Here is a 6,000-nt window from a genome sequence, read left to right on the forward strand (position 1 = left end):
CTGGAAAGATTCAGACCTTCCTGTTCATATGGGTGCTATCCAGGCTTTCCTACAATCTTAATTATTGCAACAAAATAGGTTTGGGAAAGATCACTGGAAAGATGGGGGAACTTGGGAGGTGTACAGAAGCACTATGATACTGTGGGGAAATTCCCAAGAGCATCCAAGTCAGGGCAAACAATCCATGCGTAAGCAACTCTAGAGTTTTTTTAAAATTTCAGATCAGTTTTGAATGTTTGAGAAAAGAATAAAATGGCATTGTCTAGATAATACATGCCTTAAGGTTTCCAGACACCTTGGAAATCAGTCAACAGCTTACAGGAACATACTGCAAATTCAGCTGTCTAGTAGTGCTATGATGCACTTTCCAGAACCTTCATTTTCCTTAGTAATAATAATGGGGAAGGCAATGGGAAACCACCCCGTAACAAAAAGTCTGCCAAGAAAACGTTGTGATGTGACGTCCTCCCATGGGTCAGTAATGACTTGGTGCCTGCACAGGGTGCAGTAATGCCTTGGTGCCTGCACCTTTACCTTTTACCTTAAATACCTTTAACTACTAAATCCCCCAAAAGATTTTTTGTCGTCTTTCCATCTATAGATGTAAATAACATATAGTTGCTAAGCAGACATTCTGTGAATGTAGATTTTATTTTTCTCCTGACAAACATTTCCGTGAGATGATAAATCTCACTTCTTTTGCTTTAAGACATGGAAGCCCAAATGCAGCTGCATATCATAAAAGTGCTCCCCTAGAGCATGCCCTATACAGGCTTCTTCTTTGTCAAACCATCAAATTAAATAAGCTGTTCTCTATTCACTGAGGGCACCAGTTTAACAGATGTTTCAAGATGGGTTAGCCATTATGAATAGCAGGGCCTTTTCACTGCTGTCTTCCATTTTTTCCCAATTACGAAATTTCATCTCAAGGGAGGATCAATTAATTCCTTCTCCCAACCCCCCACTCCCACTAAATTGTGTTTCTTCCTAATTTCTAATTGTATTTTTATTTATATTGGTTTCTGGTAATGTATTTTGTAATTATTATGAGTGACATTGGATGCCTTTTGGAGTAAAAATGGTAAAATATATGTTTTTAAATCAATAAATCAAATTTTGCTGTTGGGAATTATCTACTGGGAAACACTGTTCTAATTTTTTAATCTATTGCACTCATGATTGTCCTGCATTAGGACTCCAACGTTCCATCTAATTAACATTTCAAGATTAAATTAATGCTAGATGGCTGAATAAATTACTATCTTGTTATTATTACAACAGATGAATCAGTAGTCCCTTTATTTTCCAAAACTTTCAGCTGCTAGATCAGTAGTCTTCAACATTTACAATTCTGAGATCCACTGAGTTGCAAGCATATGACAGGAAATCACAAGCCATCACAGTCATGAGACAGGAAGAGGTAGAACCAGAGAGATATAACTCTAGTGTCAAGGCTAGAGCCATGGGTAGCAGACCAAAGGAGTTGGGGATGGGAGAGGCATACCATAGAGAGGAACAAGTCTCAAATCAGATTCACAGACAAATCCTGTCCACCTGCTATACTCAGCATGCATGCAAGGACTGCCAGGCGGCATGGCATCTTTGTATTCCATGCAGCAGGTCTTTCCAAAAGAGAACAAAAAATGGCAGCTCAACAACACTCCAGCAGGAGGGACTCCACAATTCACCTGAGGATCCTGGGCCAGAAGTAGAAGACTACTGTACTAGACATTTCAGCAGGCAAATAATTGATTGTGTATTCAAGGACTCGGTCCTATTTGTGGTTAAAAATGAGATCTTTTTCAGTCACTAGATTATAGTCTAACAAAATTTATTTGACTTAAGAGCTATTCTGTTCTGTTTACTGTTGGCCTACGTGAGTCTTGAGTACGCTGTGTGCTGTTCAAAAAGCATTCCTGAAATGCACAAGCATTTACCAACACACTGTAGTCTGCCTGGATCTTGGATGAGAATGTTAGTCCACAGTCCTAAACCACATATGGGGAAATATTGCATCAATATCCAAATCTCACTTCCAAATAAACCTATTGAAGGTTAGTTTTGCTGGCTATAAAATATGCTCAAAGGAAACAAACATGGTGCCAACATTTTCCTTATTATTCAGGAAACAGTCTAGAAGATTTATTTATATTTAAAATCTAAATTTTAAATTCCTATATTTTATTTGCTTAATTTTGTATTTTGATGAATTTATAAGAATTTATTGTTGTTATTCAGGCCAGGCATGAAAAGCTGGACTGTTTTCACATGTCTCAGCATAGTGCTAAACTCACGGAACAAGGGCGTCTTCGTGGTGTGATTTCTGATGTCATCGTGCCACAATTCTGTTTTTGTGGTGCAATGATGTCAGAAACCACGCCATGAAGATGCCCTTGTTCCGTGAGTTTAGCACTATGCTGAGACATGTGAAAACAGCCCTGGTCTGAAACTGAAATGAAAGAAACCTCTTTGGCGTCCTGTCATTTTTTTAAAATGTTGATTAAATTATTTTTTTAATATAACAAGTTTTGAGCATTTGAAACTATGGATCAGGTTTATGCAATTCGTGACCACTGCTCAAAGCTCAACATAGTCTACCAGTCCCATTAGGGGTTTGATAAGGCTTACCATTTGTTACTTGCCTGGGTCTTTAAAAAAACAGTGTGTGTGTTTATTTATTATATTTGAATGGTATTCTCTCCAAAAATATGTTCATGGCACTTGCCAAGTAAAATGGCATAATACAACACCACCAGTATAGCAATGTAAAGTAACAAAAGTAACAAAGTAGAATTAACATCACAAAAACATAAACCACTGGCATAAAAACCAGCATAAATTAAAACAAGCAACAAAAATTCAAATAAGACACAAGGTCCAAAGGGTCTTAAACAAAGTTTTCATGATGTAAGGCAAGCCCCCTCCATGCATAAACAAAATAAAAAACATACAAAGACTTTTTAAAACAAATGCCAGAGGGGAAAAAACTTAAGCCTGGCACCAAGAGGAAAACAAATTTGACACCAAGTGGAGCATTAGAGAGAGAGAGAATTCTGCATATGCTGAATACCTACCAGAACTCCATATATGACTGGTAGCTGTATTTGACTTGCAAGGTATATTAGCTTCGATATGGAAAAGTCCATACTGACACCCTAATATAGTAGATTTTTAGGAATTTGTTCTAATTTACTGTGATTTCTGTGGCACCAACACTTACATAGTGACCCAGAAGGATATAGTGAGACACCTTATTATACACCTCACCTTTATCCAGTGACTATGCTGTTCTTAATTTTCTCCTCTCCAGTGCCCATTGTGCAGTACAGAAGTCAAATAAAATGAGCAATATCTTTTGATGACCTACCTTTTTTTATTTTTAACAGCTTTCCAAAAGAGATGTAACAAACAACAGCGGCATGTGTGTTGGAGCCCTTTCAGAAACCTTCTTTCACCTTTAGAATGGAAAGGTGTCAGCTGTCCTCTACTTTTACCTAACATGGCCATTTTTAAATAATTAAATTAATAACTTCCAGTACTAACGTAATTCTTCAGCATCAACTAGTTAGTATGTGGGAATACTAATGTACTGCGAGCATGGGATGGTAGATTTTGTTTTAAGTGGAACAATATTTCCTTTAGTGACAATTTATTGCACCATTGGGCTTCTCTATCTGATCTTTCCGTGACATGATGCTTTGAAAGTGATATACCAGCAAGCCAGTAAATTAAAAGCCTGGGAAACAAAACATGGCAAAAACAATTCCATTAATAGAAAAAGAACAGTTAACTATATGAACTTTGTCTGTGATAGCATACTTTGTTTTCATATCACTTTTATGAGCTTTGAATATAGAAACAACTTATCTAGTCTATAATTCTTAAATTCTTTTTTTAAAGAAAGAAATGGTTTAAGAAAATAAGCATAATAGGATTCAGCAAAATCCTTAGTTATCCTTACAGTTTGGCCAGAATCTAAAATGTGTGAAAATCTATATTTCTACATTTGTGAATCTGTCCTTTTTATACAATCTGGTTGGTTGGCCTGGAAATGCTTTATTTAATTGCAGGTTATGTACTTGATAACATGGAGGTGAGAATTCTTTGGCCCATCCGTGTTTTAATTCATGCTTTTTTAAAAGTATGTGAAAAGTGGGGAGGGAAAATAGCATGGTGGACCCAAAATCATCAGATGGAAGCTAAACAGTGGAGGTCCTTGGATGGGGAACCACTAAGGAAAACTCTTCAGAGGAAGGCCATGGCGAATGGCTTCTGATTCTTACTTGACTTGAAAACGCCTTGCTGGGGTTGTCTTCAGTTGGTTGCAACTTGACAGCATATCCCTTGACAGCAAAAGGTTTGAAGGCAAGAGACGCCCCTTCACTTGTTTGCATTTGGTGTCAAAACTTTCAGGATGGCATTGTTAAAACCCTTTAGCAATGTCTGCTTATATCCCTGCTGAAAAGCCTAGCTCCTCTTCAGCACTGTATTTGTTTAAAATGTTTATATCCCACTTAACCTCTGTTTGGACTTAAGCCATCAACATTTAGCTGCATGGCATTACATTTTTAATGCTACAAAAGATTCTGAGACAAATTCTCAAATGCCAAATCCCCCCCCCTCATGCAAGCTCCAGCTGAGAGTTCCCCTTCTTCCAGGTACTGCCATCAGCAAGGCCAGAAGCAGCAGCCAGGCCACCCCCTCCATTCTATTTGGAATTAGATCCATTTGAGGGCTTCCCTCATCTCACTTAGCAACTGCTCTCAACAAAACCACAGAAAGATGAGAGAACTGCCGAGCATCCTTCTATTGTTTCTGGCCAGGGACCTCACTGAAACAGTAGTTTGAGGAAGTTGATTTGAGAGCCATTTTTGTTTGTTAAAAATGTGAACTGTAATAAGCAAACACTGCGCATACAGAGTAGTTTCTACAAAGACAAATTTCCAACTTCAGATTGACCTAGATAGTATCTTTTAGAAAGACATCACCAAAGAGATTCCAGTGAGATGAATTCAAACAATATTTTGCAGTTTGTTTTATACATGGCATTTTAAGCAGAAAAGATGGAGAAAATGATAAAAGTTGGCGTAGCTCATGCAACACTCAAGTTTTCCATTAAGCACAGATTAGTAAAATATTTTGCTTATTTATTTCCTTTTAGAAACACACAGCCACAGATAATATGAGATATGGTTCAATCTTTCCATTATAAACTTTTCGTTTCCAATGCTTTAATTATCTGTGGTGGTGAGGGGGGAGCGGAGAAAATCAAAGCACAATTCAACTTGACAGGGAACCACTGGGAATTCTAAACAAAAATGACTTTGTTTATTGTTTTTCATTAAACCAAGCTCTTGATCTAAGGACTACTGGAACATGATTCCTTGCTTAGGCAGTGTTGGGCAGGGGAGCACATTTCTTAGTTCTTCAGGAATAATTCCTTAACTGATTGGCTTTTTAAAAAAAATCTTGTATTGGAATACACGATGGGCTGGATCCAGCAACAGATTTCCACTACGTTTTGTTTGTTTTTTTGCTGAATCCCTCCTTCTACTGCAGATTCACCCCTCATGCTGTTTCTGGGGGTCCCTTTCCTCCCAGGAAAAGCATTTCAGGGAACCTTTTGAACATAACATCTCTGCTGCAGGGAGCATTACTTTTAAAGCAGACATGTGGAAACTCAGAGTCTCTTTGTATATTTTAAAACATAACTTTCCCACTAAACCACAGAACTGTATTTAAGATTGATGTTCTGTCCCACAGCTTTTCTCTTAAAGATTAACAGCCTTCTGATAGGGAGTGGGCAAAAGTTTATTTTTATTCCAGATGTAAAGGGAAAATCATGTTTTCAGCCAATAATCACTCATGACTGTAAATAAGTGTTTACTTATTTATACCCCACCTTTTGCCCAAAGGTGACACATAATTCTGTCTCCTCCATTTTATCCCCACAACAACCATGTGAGGTAGCTTAGGCTGAGAGTGTGTAACTGACCCAAG

This window comes from Eublepharis macularius, chromosome 1, assembly GCF_028583425.1.
Source record: "Eublepharis macularius isolate TG4126 chromosome 1, MPM_Emac_v1.0, whole genome shotgun sequence".
NCBI classification, from domain to species: Eukaryota; Metazoa; Chordata; class Lepidosauria; order Squamata; family Eublepharidae; genus Eublepharis; species Eublepharis macularius.